The sequence below is a fragment of the Pleurodeles waltl genome, chromosome 7 (genome assembly GCF_031143425.1).
Source record: "Pleurodeles waltl isolate 20211129_DDA chromosome 7, aPleWal1.hap1.20221129, whole genome shotgun sequence".
Lineage (NCBI taxonomy): Eukaryota > Metazoa > Chordata > Amphibia > Caudata > Salamandridae > Pleurodeles > Pleurodeles waltl.
In genome coordinates this window covers 1,495,790,737-1,495,807,819 of record NC_090446.1, presented here as the reverse complement: position 1 = coordinate 1,495,807,819, position 17,083 = coordinate 1,495,790,737, and the positions used below count along the sequence as shown (strand labels likewise).

The 17,083-nt window shown below is 50.0% G+C and overlaps 1 long non-coding RNA gene across 1 annotated transcript in view; it reads left to right on the top strand.

Moving 5' to 3' along the window:
• Positions 1 to 17,083, top strand: part of LOC138246569 (uncharacterized) — a 54,281-nt gene that overhangs the window by 15,306 nt on the left and 21,892 nt on the right. The window contains exon 2 of the long non-coding RNA XR_011194307.1: positions 15,511 to 15,689. This is a non-coding gene — a long non-coding RNA (uncharacterized lncRNA). The remainder of the gene's footprint in view (positions 1 to 15,510; positions 15,690 to 17,083) is intronic.

The following is a 17,083-nucleotide window of genomic DNA, read 5'->3' as shown; positions in this document are numbered from 1 at the left end:
GCACGGGGCAAACGCTGAGGGGCTGCTGGGAGGGCGGTGCTGGTAGGGTGGGTGGCGGCTGTACCTGTAGATGCGGGGGCACAGAAGGGCCCGCCACCGCAAGGGAGCTCCCATCAGAGGGGGAGTCCATATTGCTGGTGTCAGCTCCTGTCCCCGCCATGGAGCTCCCCTCACCCTCCATCCCACTGGTAAATTCAGACTCCATAGTGTCGCCCTCCAGGGCCATGTGGGATGCAGCTCCCTCCTGCTCCAGTGCCACTGCTCCTCCGCCTGATGATGCTAATGCAAACAAGAACAGGGAGACCACAAAAAGGGGGGGAAGACAGAAGAAAGACATGTTGAGTGCATGCAATACCGCTACAGCTGGCGGACACTACAGACACAGAAACCCCCTGCACTTCGCCGCGCACTTGGAGTTCCCTATTCACGTCACGTCCACAGCGGTGCGTACCGTCACCGCTGGCGTACATTGTCATTGGCTCCTGGGACCCATAGGTACCAATGCAGGATTGCGCCGCGGTCTTCGACCGGCTACAGCGACGGTGTACAACGCCAGCGCAGTTACCTCATATCCCATTGTCCCACTTTACAGGTCAGGCAGCCGCCATTTCATGGGCCCACATGGCATTATTTTGGACTGCGTCACACATATCTAGGCCTTGCCTAAACACTCATACAGGCATATGTCGATTTGCTAATATTTCTGAGTATGCTGTGTTTCCGTACCTCGGAGTTGGTTGACTTCCTGCTCGCTGTTCTCCTCCATAGGCACCGTCTGCTGATGCATGTGAGGAGATGGTGGAATCCTCCGGTGTTCAGACCGCTGGTGGAACTGTCGACAATAGAGGTGCTGGTAGGGGGGGTGGCGGCTGTACCTGTAGACGCAGGGGCACAGAAGGGCCTGCCACCGCAAGGGAGCTCCCATCAGAGGGGGAGTCCGTATTGCTGGTGTCAGCTCCTGTCCCCTCCGTGGAGCTCCCCTCACCCTCCATCCCACTGGTAAATTCAGACTCCATAGTGTCGCCCTCCTGGGCCATGTGGGATGCAGCTCCCTCCTGCTCCGGTGCCACTGCTCCTCCACCTGATGATGCTAATGCAAACAAGAACAGGGAGACCAAAAAAAGGGGGGGAAGACAGAAGAAAGACATGCTGAGTGCATGCAATACCGCTACAGTTGGCGGACACTACAGACACAGAAATCCCCTGCACTTCGCTGCGCACTTGGAGTTCCTTATTCACGTCACGTCCACAGCGGTGCGTACCGTCACCGCTGGCGTACATCGTCATTGGCTCCTGGGACCCATAGGTACCAATGCAGGATTGTGCCGCGTCTTCGACCGGCTACGGCGACGGTGTACAACGCCAGCGCAGTTACCTCATATCCCATTGTCCCACTTTACAGGTCAGGCAGCCGCCATTTCATGGGCCCACATGGCATTATTTTGGACTCAGTCACACATATCTAGGCCTTGCCTAAACACTCATACAGGCATATGTCGATTTGCTAATATTTCTGAGTATGCTGTGTTTACGTATCTCGGAGTTGGTTGACTTCCTGCTCGCTGTTCTCCTCCATAGGCACCATCTGCTGATGCCTGTGAGGAGATGGTGGAATCCTCCGGTGTTCAGACTGCTGGTGGAACTGTCGACAATAGAGGAGCGACATGTGATCATGACCTACAGGCTTGATCTTGCCACAATCCAGGAACTGTGTGCCCAGTTGGAGCCAGACCTGATGTCAGCTATCCGCCATCCCACAGGAATCCCCCCTCAAGTGTAGGTGCTGTCAGTACTCCATTTCCTAGCAAGTGGGTCATTTCAAACTACAGTGGCCATTGCATCAGGGATGTCCCAGCCTATGTTTTCCAACGTGTTGTCCAGGGTGTTGTCTGCCCTGCTGAAACACATGCGGAGCTACATCGTTTTCCCTCAGGTGGAGGATTTGCCTACAGTGAAAGGTGATTTCTATGCCCTGGGACATATCCACAACATCATAGGAGAACTTGATGCGACACATGTGGCCTTGGCCCCCGCGCAGGAGTGAACAGGTGTACAGAAACCGGAAGAGTTATCATTCGATGAATGTGCAGATGGTGTGTTTGGCAGACCAGTACATCTCCCATGTGAACGCCAAGTTTCCTGGCGTTTCAGTGCATGACGCTTACATTTTGGGAAATAGCAGCATCCCTTATGTGATGGGGCAACTCCAGAGGCACCGTGTGTGGCTATTAGGTGAGGACATGGACCCTATACAGTGTGTCTAGGTGTCTGGGTCTGGGGTTGTCCCTAAGGCCCTAACAGTTTGTCCCTGAACATTTGCAGGTGACTATGGCTACCCCAACCTGGCTACTGACCCCAGTGAGGAATCCCAGGACAAGGGCAGAGGAACGCTACAATGAGGCCCATGGGCGAACTAGGAGGGTTATAGAGAGGACCTTCGGCCTCCTGAAGGCCAGGTTCCGGTGCTTCCATATGACAGGTGGTTCCCTATTCTACTCACCAAAGAAGGTGTGCCAGATCATCGTGGCCTGCTGTATGCTTCACAACTTGGCTTTGCGACTACAGGTGCCTTTTCTGCAGGAGGATGGTCCAGATGGAGGTGTTGTGGCAGCTGTGGAGCCTGTGAACACTGAAGACGAGGAAGCTGAAGAAGAGGACATCGACAACAGGAACAAGGTGATCCTGCAATACTTCCAGTGAGACACAGGTAAGAAGATAACACAGTCTGCTACATCTGATTTAAATCTACTACCTCTCATCTCTCTGTCATTCTCACCCAGTGTATGGTCACCGAGTTGTCACTTTCCCTTACGATTTCACAGATGTGGGTCCCACTGTGTGACATCTGCTTTGTTTCCGCATGGACTAGTGCTGTGTGACATAGGTATGTTGACATTACATTTGATATAGCATTTTGCCACTGTTATTGCAAATACACATTTTCGAAAGCACAGACTGACTCCAGATTGTTTTTTGATTTAAGGGTGTTTATTTAAGTGCTCAATAGTGGTTGGGGTTGTAAAATGGTCAGGGGTGATGGTGGAGGAATGTCCATGGCAGAGTCCAGTCTATTAGTCTCACAGGTGCATTGTCCAAAGGGGCATAGGAAGTGGAGCTGGGGCAGTTTAAGTATGGACAGGGTGACAAAGTGAGACAAAAGGATGACAATCAGGGTGTTCTCATTTCTTGGCGGGGGTCTTGGCATTGTTCTCTGTCTTAGTCCTGGATCTCAGGGACCGTTTGTTGGGTGGTTCTCTATCTGCAGGGGGTGGGGTGCTAGTGTTGTGGTCCTGTGGTGGGGCCTCCTGTCCACTAGTGCCGGCGGAGGTGGTGGGCAGTTCATCGTCCAGGCCAGTGTCCGGGGGCCCTTGTTGTGCCACAGTGTCCCTCCTGGTGTTGACGAGTTCCTTCAGCACCCCTACAATGTTGCCCAGGGCGGAATTGATGGATTTGAGTACCTCCCTGAAGCCCAAATACTGTTCCTCCTGCAGCCCTGGGTCCCCTGAAACTTAGCCAGTACCATTGCCATTGTCTCCTGGGAATGGTGGTAGGCTCCCATGATGTTGGAGAGGGCCTCGCGGAGAGTGGGTTCCCTGGGCCTGTTCTCCCCCTGTCGGACAGCAGCCCTCCCAGTTCCTCTGTGTTCCTGGGCCTCTGTCCCCTGAACCATGTGCCCACTACCACTGTCCCCAGGTCCCTGGTGTTGTTGGGGTGGTGGGTTAGCGCGGGTTCCCTGTAGTGGTGGACACACTGCTGCTTGACGTGTCCTGGGGACAGAGGTATGGGCCCGCTGGGTGGGTGCTGTGCTGGTGTTTCTAGAGGGGGCAAGCTCTGTAGTGGCCTGTGCCAGTGTGAAGGGAACTGACTATCCCGAGGTCCCAGATGGGTCGGGCTGGTCATCAAGATCCAGTTGGACAGAACTGCTGTCATCACTGTGGGCCTCTTCTGTGGGTGGAGTGGACATATCTGGACCCTCCTGTCCGGTGACGTTGGGTAGGGCTCCTGCAGGGGTGTAAAGGCATGATTATTGCATCTGTGTGTGCCATGGTGTGCAATGGGTGGGTGACCGTGTACCCCAGTGCTTACATTCCTGTGTAGGACCTGGTGTGATAATGGTTTAGCGGGGTGTATGGGTATGTGTAGTGGCCATGCATTGGTGATGGGTGTCCATGCTTTGGTGTAACATGCAGGGCTTGAGTTTGGGATGTGTGGTTTGTGATATTGGGACATACGTGAGAAGTTGGAGTGATGGAGGTGAGGGTGAGGGTGAGGGTGGGGGTATGTGATAGCATGCAGGTGGGTGGGGATGTAATATTGAAGATTTGACTACCAGAGTCATTCCTCCAGCTACTCCTGCGAGGCCCTCAGGATGCAGTATAGCCAAGACTTGCTCCTCCCATGTTGTTAGTTGTGGGGAGGAGGTGGGGGTCCACCGCCAGTCCTCTGAACCGCGATGTGGTGTCTTGAGACCACAAAATGCACCTTCCCCCGTAGGTCGTTCCACCTCTTCCTGATGTCATCCCTAGTTTTTGGATGCGGTCCCACTGCGTTGACCCTGTCCACGATTCTTCGCCATAGCTCCATCTTCCTAGCTATGTTGGTGTGCTGCACCTGTGATCCGAATAGCTGTGGTTCTACCTGGATGATTTCCTCCACCATGACCCTGAGCTCCTCCTCAGAGAACCTGGGGTGTCTTTGCGGTGCCATGGAGTGGTGTGGGTGATGTGTGGGGTGGTGTGTGTTGTGATGTGTGGAGTGATATTTAGAGGTGTGTTGTGTGAGGTGCGTGGATGTTGTGTGAGTGATGGTGTTGAGAGCGTGTGGATGCTAGTTTGTAGATGGTGGTGTCTCTCTCTGGCCCCAATTGTGGTTGTAAGGGTTTGTGGGTGATGTGGGTGTGTGTTTTAAATTGTATTGGATGTTTGGGAGTGGTGTGTGTATGTGTATGAGGTGTGTGTATTTGGAATTGTCCAATGTGGTTGTTTTGTATATGTGTGTGTATTTTGAGCGCAGCGGTGTGTACCGCCAATGGAATACCGCGGTTGAAAGACCGCCACGTGGATTTGTGGGTCGTGATAGTGTGGGGGTATTCCTGTTGGGGTGACGGTGTCGGTTTTGTTATCGCCAATTTATCACTGACCCATTCCAAACGCTGACCTACCTAAGCAAGTGAGACAACACCGGAAGCCTCCCTTCACCCGGAAGCTCTGTAAGAAGGCTTAAAATAGGAGGGACTATGGGGAAGGATCACTGGAGTCACATGATCAGCCACCGATGGGTGGGTGGGCATCGCAAACACCATTCACAATGGTAATAAGCATTGTCAAAGCCAAAAGGTCTTTGCTGTTTTAAAAGAAGGAATGGTCCTCATAGTTTCATACTCTCCAAAAGCAGAAATTAATGCTTTACTGATGAAGGTTTCAGTAGCTTAGGCTGTTTGCTAGAGGTCCATTGAGTGCTTTCTGCAGCATGCTTAAGTACTCTAAGCAGTTGCTAGAGGTCCTAAAGATTTTTATATCTCTGCCCCCTCAGGGCAGTCATAAGATACACAGTGGTGGCTGCTGCCACGAAGGGCTGGTGGGGCAGCACGTGGAGCGGGGGCAATAATAATAATAATAAAAAAAAATATCTGCTGCCTCAGCGCTTCTCTACTTGCCTTGCTCCCCTTCCAATCCAGACTCTTCTCTCATGCTGTTACCTAGCATATGAGAATCTTCGGGATTAGTCTGAGTGGGCTGAAAAGCTGCTTAGTGAGGGAGTGGGAGCCTGCGCTTGGTCTCCACCGGGCTATGAAACACACCTGAGTGGAGAGTTCTAAATGCGCATGTTGGTTTGGTCGGCCTCAGACGGCCAGCCAAACCAACATGTGCACTTGGAAATGCACCTACCACTCCTCCTCCCTGCTGATGCAGAGGATGCTGGCCCCCCCACCCTAGCTAAGCAGAAAAATACAATAATAATAAAATACTTTTATCAACATTTTATTTTTCTGCTTTCTGATGCCTTTCAGCACTGAGGTGATGCTCCTCCACCATAGCAGAGGGGCCGCCGCTGAAGATACACACACGGCGGTGTTGGAGGGAAGTTTAATTATGACAGCTTAGGGTATGGTTTGTTAGATATGGTAGGTAGGCATATTGTAGGTAAGTAGGGATGACAGGTAAGTAGGTAGGTAGGTGTGGTCTGTGAGTTTGTTAGGTGCAGTAGGTGTGTCAGGTTAGGTGGGGACAGTAAGTTTGGCTAGGTGTGGTAGATAGTTATGGTGTGGTAGTTATGCAGGTGTAGTTGATATATAGGTTTGTATCGTAGTTATGTTAGGAATGGTAAGTAAGTATGATAATAAATAGGTATGATTCTTAGGCTTGTTAGGAGGCATGGTATGTAGATATAATAAATTAGTATGATAGTTCAAGTGCAGTAGACTACTTATGGGTAGGTAAAGTGGTTTAAGTATCTAGGTAGGGATGGTAAGTAGTTATGGTAGATAGGAAGAGGCGTTTGGTAGGAAGTTAGATATTAGAAAAAGAGAGTATATTGCACACCAAACTAAACTTTAAATTATTTATTTTTAAGCAGATTCATCAAGTTAAACACAGATAGGGCATTCACAAACGAATGCCCTCACGAATGGGGTCATGTATTGTTGAACTTCTATTTTTGATGCTGAGAATTCCGCTGTGGGGCACATTTCCTTTTATTTAGCTGGTTAATGTTGTTTTGGTTTCGAATAGTGTTTTGCTTTTACATTTTTAGCATATTACAACAGGATGAGCATAGCCTTGTTTGCTATTTCACAGTTTGCAGGGATAAGGGAGATTGTAGCACCTTTGGGTGTTTTAAGGAGTACACAAGGGAAACACTTGCTACCACGTGGTTGGGTATGCTTTTCAGCATGCTTGTTGAGGACTGGCACCCAGTGCTTGTTGAGGAGTGGCATCCCACGCTTGTGGAGGAGTGCCATCCCCCGCTTGTGGAGGAGTGGCTTCTCGTTCTTGTTGAGGAGTGGCATCCCGCACATCCCGTGCTTGTTGAGGAGGGGCATCCCGTTCTTTTTGAGAAGTGGCATCCCGTGCTTGTTGAGGAGTGGCATCCGCACTTGTGGAGGAGTGGCATCCGCACTTGTGGAGGAGTGGCATCCCACGCTTGTGGAGGAGTGGCATCCCACGCTTGTTGAGGCTGTGGCATCCACCCTCTTGTGGAGTAGTGGCATCCCATGCTTGTTGAGGAGTGGCATCCCGTGCTTGTTGAGGAGCGGTATCCCGTGCTTGTTGAGGAGCGGTATCCCGTGCTTGTTGAGGAGCGGCATCCTGCGCTTGTTGAGGAGTGGCATCTCGCGCTTGTTGAGGAGTGGCATCCCACGCTTGTTGAGGAGTGGCATCCCGCGCTTGTTGAGGAGTGGCATCCCGCGCTTGTTGAGGAGTGGCATCCCGTGCTTGTTGAGGAGTGGTATCCCATGCTTGTTGAGGAATGGCACCCCATGCTTGTTGAAGAGTGGCATCCCACGCTTGTTGAGGAGTGGCATCCCACGCTTGTTGAGCAGTGGCATCCTGTGCTTGTTGAGTAGTGGCATCCCATGCTTGTGGAGGAGTGGAACCCCCAGTTCAGGGAGTCTTTCTTGAGTTTCCAAAATAACAATGGTCCATCGCGCTTCATACATTCACAATGGGGTTTGGTATTGACATCACCACCGGTTCACCTGGAGTTGGCAGGCGCTAATCACTCCTGCACAGCAGCAGTGTTGCAGTTTTCAAATGTGTCTAATGTTCCTCCTTGGTTTCCTGTGCTTTGTTTTTGTTTCCTTGTTTCAGTTTCCCTTGAAGAAGGGACACCTTGTTCCCGAAATGCACTGGGTTTTCTTGAACTGCTGGAGTGAATGGGACTAATTTTTGCATCTATAGCAGCGATTGCATATAATACGTTGTGTATACAATGAATATGTCATGACTTGCCTATATGACAAATTTAAAATGGCTCAGAGTGAGAGCTGTGTGATAAATGAATGATAAAGAGACTACTTGTGATACAACTGTGTGAATCTTCACTTTTGGTTGTGCATATTGGTTCCAAACCACTCAGCAGTAGCAGCTTGCGGCTCTCAAAATGGTTGGGGCAGCGCAGTGCATGGCAGGGGGGAGAGGCGACGACAAACACAATAAATACTTTTTTTTTTTTAACTTACCTGACTCGCCGCTCCTCGGTCCTCGTCACAGCAGCCACAGGCTCCCAGCCTGCCCTATGGCCAATCCTAACACTGCTTTCATGCTGCTGGCAGCATGAAAGCACTGTTATGACTGGCTGGAGTGCCCTGGCTTGGGAGCCTCTGCCTGCTGTCTCCAACCCGGCAACACAGTGCTGTGTTGGAGAAAGCACAGTTTGCATGTCTGTTTGGCCGGCTTGAGACAGCTGGCCAAACACACATGAGCACTGAGGGGAGTGCTGTGCACTTGTCCTCCGTCCCTGCCATGCCCCATGGTGCGCCCCTTTAAACATAGTTTATTATTGTTTTATTGGTAAAGGTTTGCAGCTACTGCTGCTGGCACAGGGGCAACGCTCCTCCACCCATACGGAGGAGCCGCCAATGCCACTCGTGTGATTCAGCTTTTGGCAAGTGTAGGAGGCTGGCCTGGCTTGTAGTGGGTACCAGAGGTACTTACACCTTGTGCCAGGTCCAGTTATCCCTTATTAGTGTACAAGAGGTGTTTCTAGCAGCTTCGGCTGATAGAAGGTAGCTATGGCAAAGCAGCTTAGGCTGAACTAGGAGACATGTAAAGCTCCTACTATACCACTGGTGTCGTATGCACAATATCATAAGAAAACACAATACACAGAAGTACTAAAAATAAAGGTACTTTATTTTTATGACAATATGCCAAAAATATCTCAGTGAGTACCCTCAGTATGAGGATAAGTTACATACACAAGATATATGTACACAAACCAAAATTATGCAGGTAATAGCAAGAAAAGTAATGCAAGCAGTGTAAAGTTACAGTAGATTGCAATAGGAGCACATAGGTATAGGGACAACACAAACCATATACTCCAAAAGTGGAATGCGAACCAGGAATGGACCCCAAACCTATGTGAGCTTGTAGAGGGTCGCTAGGACTGTAAGCAAACAGTGAGGGTTAGAAAAAAAGCCCACCCCAAGACCCTGAAAGGTAGGTGTAAAGTGCACCTACTACCCCCAGAGAGCACAGAAGTCGTGATAGGGGGATTCTGCAGGAAGAACAAACACCAGCAATGCAACAACAGTGGATTTCCAGACCTGAGTACCTGTAAGACAAGGGGACCAAGTCCAATAGTCACGACAGGGTCGAGAGTGGGCAGAAGCCCAGAAAATGACAGCTGAGGGTGCAAGGAAGCTGCCATCTGTTGGAAGAAGCTTGGAGTTCTGCAAGAAAGAAGAGGACTAGGAACTTCCCCACTGGACTGTGGGAGTCACTTGGACAGAGTTGCTGAGTTCCAGGGACCACGCTCGTCGTGCTGAGAGGGGACCCAGAGGACCAGTGATGCAGTCTTTTGGTGCCTGTGGTTACAGGGGGAAGATTCCTTCGACCCACGGGAGATTTCTTCAGAGCTCCTGGTGCAGAGAGGAGGCAGGCTACCCCCAGAGCATGCACCACCTGGAAACAGTCGAGAAAGCCGGCAGGATGAAGCGATACAAGGTTGCTAGTAGTCGTCTTGCTACTTTGTTGAGGTTTTGCAGGCGTCCTGAGCAGTCAGCGGTCGATCCTTTGGCAGAAGGTGAAGAGGGAGATGCAGAGGAACTCTGATGAGCTCTTGCATTTGTTATCTGGTGAGATCCCCAAAGCAGAGACCCTAAATAGCCAGAAAAGGAGGTTTGGCTACCAAGGAAGGAGGATTGGCTACCAAGAGAGGTAAGAGCCTATCAGAAGGAGCCTCTGACGTCACCTGCTGGCACTGGCCACTCAGAGCAGTCCAGTGTGCCACAGACACCTCTGTTTCCAAGATGGCAGAGGTCTGGGACACACCGGAGGAGCTCTGGGCACCTCCCCTTTCCTTTGTCCAGTTTCACGCCAGAGCAGGGCTGGGGGATCCCTGAACTGGTGTAGACTGGCTTATGCAGAGATGGGCACCATCTGTGCCCATCAAAGCATTTCCAGAGGCTGGGGGAGGCTACTCCTCCCCAGCCTTCACACCTATTTCCAAAGGGAGAGGGTGTTACACCCTCTCTCAGAGGAAGTCCTTTGTTCTGCCTTCCTAGGCCAGGGCTGCCTGGACCCCAGGAGGGCAGAAACCTGTCCGATGGGTTGGCAGCAGCAGCAGCTGCAGTGGAGACCCCGGAAAGGCAGTTTGGCAGTACCCGGGTTCTGTGCTAGAGACCCAGGGATCATGGAATTGTCACCCCCAATGCCAGAATGGCATTGGGGTGACAATTCCATTATCTTAGACATGTTACATGGCCATGTTCGGAGTTACCATTGTGACACTGTACATAGGTAGTGACCTATGAACAGTGCACGCATGTAATGGTGTCCCCGCACTCACAAAGTTTGGGGAATTTGCCCTGAACGATGTGGGGGCACCTTGGCTAGTGCCAGGGTGCCCACACACTAAGTAACTTTACACCCAACCTTCACCAGGTGGAGGTTAGACATATAGGTGACTTATAAGTTACTTAGGTGCAGTGATAAATGGCTGTGAAATAACGTGGACGTTATTTCACGCAGGCTGCACTGGCAGGCCTGTGTAAGAATTGTCAGAGCTCCCTGTGGGTGGCAAAAGAAATGCTGCAGCCCATAGGGATCTCCTGGAACCCCAATACTCTGGGTACCTCAGTACCATATACTAGGGGATTATATGGGTGTACCAGTATGCCAATGTGAATTGGTAAATTTAGTCACTAGCCTGTTAGTGACAAATTTGGAAAGCAGAGAGAGCATAACCACTGAGGTTCTGGTTAGCAGAGCCTCAGTGAGACAGTTAGGCATCACACAGGGAACACATACAGGGCACATACTTATGAGCACTGGGGCCCTGCCTGGCAGGTTCCCAGTGATACGTAGACTAAAACAACATATGTACAGTGAAATATGGGGGTAACATGCCAGGCAAGGTGGTACTTTCCTACAGCAAGTAAGTTAGATATGACAGGTTAGGTATGGTAAGTATGCATTGTAGGTATGGCAGGTTGGTTTTGTAAGTTAGGTATGGTAGGTCACGATTAGGCTGTAAGTTAGTTATGATAGTAGGACAGGATGGTAGCTATTGAACTAATGGTAGGTTTGTTAGGTTAGATAAAAGGCTACTTATGGTAGAAGTGATAGAAGCAGTAGGTATGCTTGATAAGTGGGTATGTACAATGGTTGTGATAGATATGTAAGATTGCATGATAGCTATGGTAGGTAAGTAGTTATGATAAGCAGGAACATAGGTTTGGTAGATATGACACGTTAGGTATGGTAAGTATGCATTGTAGGTATGGCAGGTTGGTTGGTAAGCTAGGTATGGTATGTCACGATTAGGCAGTAAGTTTGTTATGCTAGTAGGACATGATGGTAGCTATAGAACTAATGGTAGGTTTGTTAGGGTAGATAAAAGGCTATTTATGGTAGAAGTGATAGAACAGTAGGTATGCTTGATAAGTGGGTATGTACAATGGTTGTGATAGACGTGTAATATTGGTTGATAGCTATGGCAGATAAGTAGCTATGATAAGTAGGTAAGCAGGTTTGGCAGATATGGTAGTACAGGTACGGTAGGTACGGAAGGTTTGTTATGGTTAGGTTTGGTGGGTTAGGTATTGAATGTTATGTACAGTACAAACTGCCCAGTTTCCTTGGCTATAGACAGCTCCAATACATTTCACCCAAAGACTGGACTTCAGGGGCCATATTACAGAATACGGCGCACTTTCATGTTTGCGCCATAATATACTGAATGCGCTGCCCCCCGGGCAGCCGCAAACTTGTGCTGCCTTGGGGCAGAGCATTTAAGAGAAACACGGAGCAGCTATTTAAAAGCTGCTCTGTGTTTCTCTGTTCAGGTGGCACCCGCCTGCACTTTTAAGGGGGATTAGAGATCCCCTTGAAGGTGAGTGCGGTGAGTGACAGCACACACCTGCAAAGGGATGTCTGAGGCCTCCATGGGACCCCTTACCTCCCCGCAGAGGGCTGCCTTTAGAAGGCGCACCGTTTTGTGGCATACTTTCAATGCGCCTTCTAAAGGCATGTTTGCCTTTGCACCCACGTCGGTAATAAAGCGCCAGCCAAAGTGATTCCCCCATTTGCATGGGCACACCCCCCATGCAAATGAGGGAACGCCCTCTGATCATAGCGCTGGCGCTATAGGTGTGCCAGCGCTATCGGTATTCCAGAAGGGGCTGCACAATACTCTGCAGCCCCTTCTGTAATACCAAAGTGCCCCAGGGGCATGCAAAGCGGGTGCAAGTGCCCTTTGTGCCCCCCCGGCACATTATTTAATGCGGCCCCAGGTAAGTGCAACTATAAACTTTAAAAAATTAGCCCTCACTTTAAATCATTTTCCTGAACACCAAACACCCACTGCAATGTCAACTTAAACAGATTTAGGTAATGCAAGCAGATTATACAGTCTATACACAGTTACAACACAATACCTTCTATCTTTTTGTTATTTTTTATGTTTTTAAACACAGGTCTTTTAAACACAAACCACACATAAAAAACACAACAGATTCAAATTAAAATGCGCACGAAATGCGCACTGTGCCTGTCCCCTTTCCTCTGCACCCATTTCAGGGGCTGGCTGATGCCCTCTAGGCAGGGGGCATCAGATGTTGGTGGTTGTCTTTTTTTGTATTCTCAAACTGAAGGAGGTGAATCACAGAACATATCCCTACTCCCTGGTGCCATTCCCCTGCCGTCCACGGCTTGCACTGATCCTCTTGGATGTGTTGAGGCAATGCAGAACATTCAACTGGCTTTAGGTCATCGGTGTCATTGAACAAATAGCTTCCAACTGTCTCAAGGTCATCTGTGCCCTTCAGCCAATCTCTGCCAGCGGGTTCCAGACAGGGGTATCGAGCTGCAGTGGGCCCTGGGTTTTGGGTGTCTTTCAGCACGTAGTAGCTAGATTCTCCTGCCAGTTGGTCCTGGGTCATCAGTGTCTTGTTCCTGACTGAGTATTTAGCTGCAGCTAGGCCTCAGGCCATCAGTCTCTTTCAGTCAGTAGCAGTTGGATACTCCTTGTTGAGTATCTAGATGCAGCTATGCCTCACGCCATCAGTCTTTTTCAGCCAGTAGCAGTTGGATACTCCTTGTTGGGGATCTAGATGCAGCCGGTCTCCAGTGATTAGTCTCTTTCAATCAGTAGCAGTTGGACACTCCTCGTTGAGTATCTAGATGAAGCCGGTCTCCAATGATCAGTCCCTTTCAGTCAGTAGCAGTTGGATACTCCTCATTGAGTATCAGTATCTAGATGCAGCCGGTCTCCAGTGATCAGTCTCTTTCAGTCAGTAGTTGCTAAATAGCCCAAACTGAGTCTCAAGTTGCGTCTGTCTCTGTGGCATCTGCCAGCCAGACTGGGTGAATGTCATCTTTGTACTTGGGGCTAGTTGACAGCTAGGCAATGTTATTACCCCAGAGACCTCAGGATGCCCCATGCCAGGCGTGAGCAGCTCCTCCATTTCTGTTTCATCTTCACCTTCTGCTAGATCTGCCCACCTGACGGGAACAAATCTGCTTTTCAGAGGCCATGGCCTTCCGATGGGTAAGCAGACTTTTTGCCAATAGGACATCCCCACTGCCTGTGCCCACACAGCTCATGAATGTTTCAATGTATGTATGTATGTATGTATGCATGTGGTAGTTATATTGCACCAACCTAGCCAAGGCAGGGGAGTGCTGTGCCGGGTAAAAGACAAAGATGAAGTTAATGAGTAACTGAAGAGGTAGCTGAATTCTAAGAGCCTGTGTGGACTCTTACTGCATCCATATGTAGTGTTCCTCAAAGAGGTGTGTCTTGATAACTTCCCTAAAATGGAGCATGTTGAGCCGGTCCTGATGGAAACGTGGATTTTGATCCAGATCCTGGGTGCATAGACAAAGGCCTGTTGCCTTGTTTTTAGGGTCGAGCCTGCGTTGCATGCACTTGCGCATGCGTATCACTCGCAAGACGCTTTAGTAGTTAGAAAAGGGCTTGGGGCCCTGTCCACATCACGTCAGTGTCTTTCATTGGTTCGTGGGCTTGCCTTTTCAAATCTGCTTGCTTTCATTAATGGAAGGCACGCATGCGTCATGCCTTTTCCAGTGGTTAGCCCTTCGCGAGCGCAGCGACCAAGTAGTGAAAACATACGAGGCTCACTGTTTTATCTTTTTTCGCAGCGCGATCTCGCTTGCCAGAAGTCGAGCGCTTTGCATGACATTGACCCTGTTACATAGTTAATTGCACTTTTGCCGGTTACGTAGATAATTGCACTTTTGCCACTAGGTTTCACTACTTGTGAACTGTAGCAGCGCGATCGCGCTCTTTTTTCCATTTAATGTGGCAAGAAAAGTCCAGTTGGGAGCTTACAACTGCTAATAGCTCTAACTCGGAGCAATGTGAAACCCGTGGCGTCGCAAATGCTTATTTTTTGCACGTCTTCATCTCTACTCTGATGGTGCCCTGCCTGTTGGTGTGCTGAGAGCTACCAGCATTGGTGATACAGATGGGAGTGCCAGTCATAATGGCTTTGTAAATGAATTGTGGAGGTGTCCTTCTTCTGGAGCCCTCTGCCCGTGAAAGGGACAGCCTGGCTCTGCAGTGTGCAGAGCTCTCCAGTTTCATGGGTCCATGCACGAGTAGCTTGTCCAGTCCCGGTTTTTGCTTTGTATTCTGGGACTTGTAGTCTTTTTCTATCTATCAGGGGTCTGCAGAGCTCTCCAGTTTCATAGGTCCATGTGCGAGTAGCTCATCCAGCCCAGGTTTTTGCTTTGGATTCTGGGACATGTATTCTTGACAGACAAGGAAGACTATAAGTCCCAGGATTCAAAGACAAAAAACTGGACTCGAAAACTATAAATGCATGGCCCCTGGAAACTTGAACAAATGATGGACGGAATGCTGAACATTGTCAAACACTCACCCCCAGTCATAGATCTGGGTTTAATCCATCTTCTTTTGCTCACCATGCCACCCCAGTTTGGACCCAGCCATATGCAAATCAGTCTTGACCCTGTTCCTCATGGGAACAGTCCAGACCGAACTGCCAAGCCAGGTCCTCACTGGACTGGAAACAAGCATCCTGGGACCTTTTTTTTTTTTAAGTTTCAAAAACCTTTATTAAGTGCTTTAAGTAGGCGATACATAGGTTTTTAAAGAGTGGTACCTCTTCCCTTAGGAAGGGCAGTCCACTTCAACTTTGTTTCAAATCACATTTTAACAACACAGTCAGTTTATATATGAAATAAGTAGTAAAGGGGGGTTTGGTTTCTTGGTGCAGTGTGGGGAGTTCAGTGGGAAGGAGGGGTTAGGGTTTACAGTTCTTCCTCCTTCTCACCCTCCTTGTTGTCCTTGTCTGTGTAGTCTCTCAGCAGGTTGAGTACCATTCGGCGGCACGCTTCCCTGCTCACCACCTCCCCGTTGGTCACCAGTCGGGTCCTGGCATACAAGAGGATGTCCTTTATGCAGCAGAGGATTCTCCAGCATCCTTGGATAGCCTCCACTGAGTGTGTCTTTGGAAACAGCCCATACAGCACAGAGTGGTGAGTGATGTTTGGGTATGGGATGTGGGCTTCCATTTCTTGTTTTAAGGCTCCCCGCAGTCTCTGGGCAAAGGGGCAGGCCCAGAACAGATGGTATGTAGTTTCCTCTGCAGGGCATCCCCTTGGGCATTCTCTGTGTGGGCACAGGCCCCTGCTGTGCATGAATGACCGGACTGGCAGTCCCCCTTTCACGGCCATCCATGCAATGTCTTTGTGTCTGTTGGTTAGGGATGGGGAGGATACATTTTCCCACACCCTTGTTGCTGTCGCAGGTGGCAGGTCGCTCACTGGTTCTGTGGTGTCCCTGGACCTGATTAGTCTGTGGATTGTCCTGGGCTTCCATAGGCTTGGTGTGACACAGTTCAGCCCAAATTCCACCACAAACTTCTCAATCTCCTTGTAGTACCAGGGGAGGTCCCAGTTGAACATTGTTGCATTCTCCCACTTATCCCATCCCAGTCTTCTCCATACTGGGAGCAGGAAGAAGCGGAAGACCTTGTAAGCTGAGTGATCCTTGTTCTCGTTCGTCAGGGTTATTCGGACGCAGCCACACACAAAGAAGGCTCTGAGGATTGTCGGGATGTCAGGGACTGCTTTCCCTCCCTTGCGATGCTCCTTGTGCATGACTGTCCTTTTCACCCTGTCCATCTTTGAGTGCCAAACAAAGTGGAAAACCATGCTGTTCACAGCCCGTGCTACGTTGGCCAGGAGTGGCCAGGCCTGTGTCACATACTGCAGCACGGGCAGTGCGTCGTTCCTGAGCACCAGAGCCTTTCCTTCAATGCTCAGGTGTCTCAAGCTCCAAAAGCCCAGTTTCTGCTTGACTTTGGCCAGGCGTTCGTTCCAGCTTTTCGCCGCCGCTCCTGGTCCCCCAAACCAGATACCGAGGATCTTTACCAGTCCTGCCTCAACGGGGAAAGGGAGAGGCTCGTTACATAGGTCCCAGCGGCCGAAAAGCTTTGCCTGTGATTTGTCCACGTTGATCTTTGCTCCTGATGCTTTGCCAAAGTCCTTGCATGCCTCCAGCAGGGACTGGACCGATTTCCCGTCCGTGCAGAAGAGGGTGACGTCGTCCATGTACAGCGAACACTTGACTTCTTTCTTTGCGTCTCCTGGTGTCGGGATCCCTCTGATGTTCGGGTTCTTCCTGATGTACTCCGCGAGTAGCTCTATAACCAAAACAAACAAAGAGGGCGAGAGCGGGCAGCCTTGTCTTACCCCAGACCTGATAGGAAAGGGGTCTGTTTTCCAACCATTTACCATGACTGAACTGAAAATGTCTGTATACATTATTCTAACATAATTGCAGAAGCGCTCCCCCAGCCCAAAACCCTGCAGTACCCTCTCCATGAACTCATGGGAGACGCGGTCGAAGGCCTTTTCCTGATCGAGAC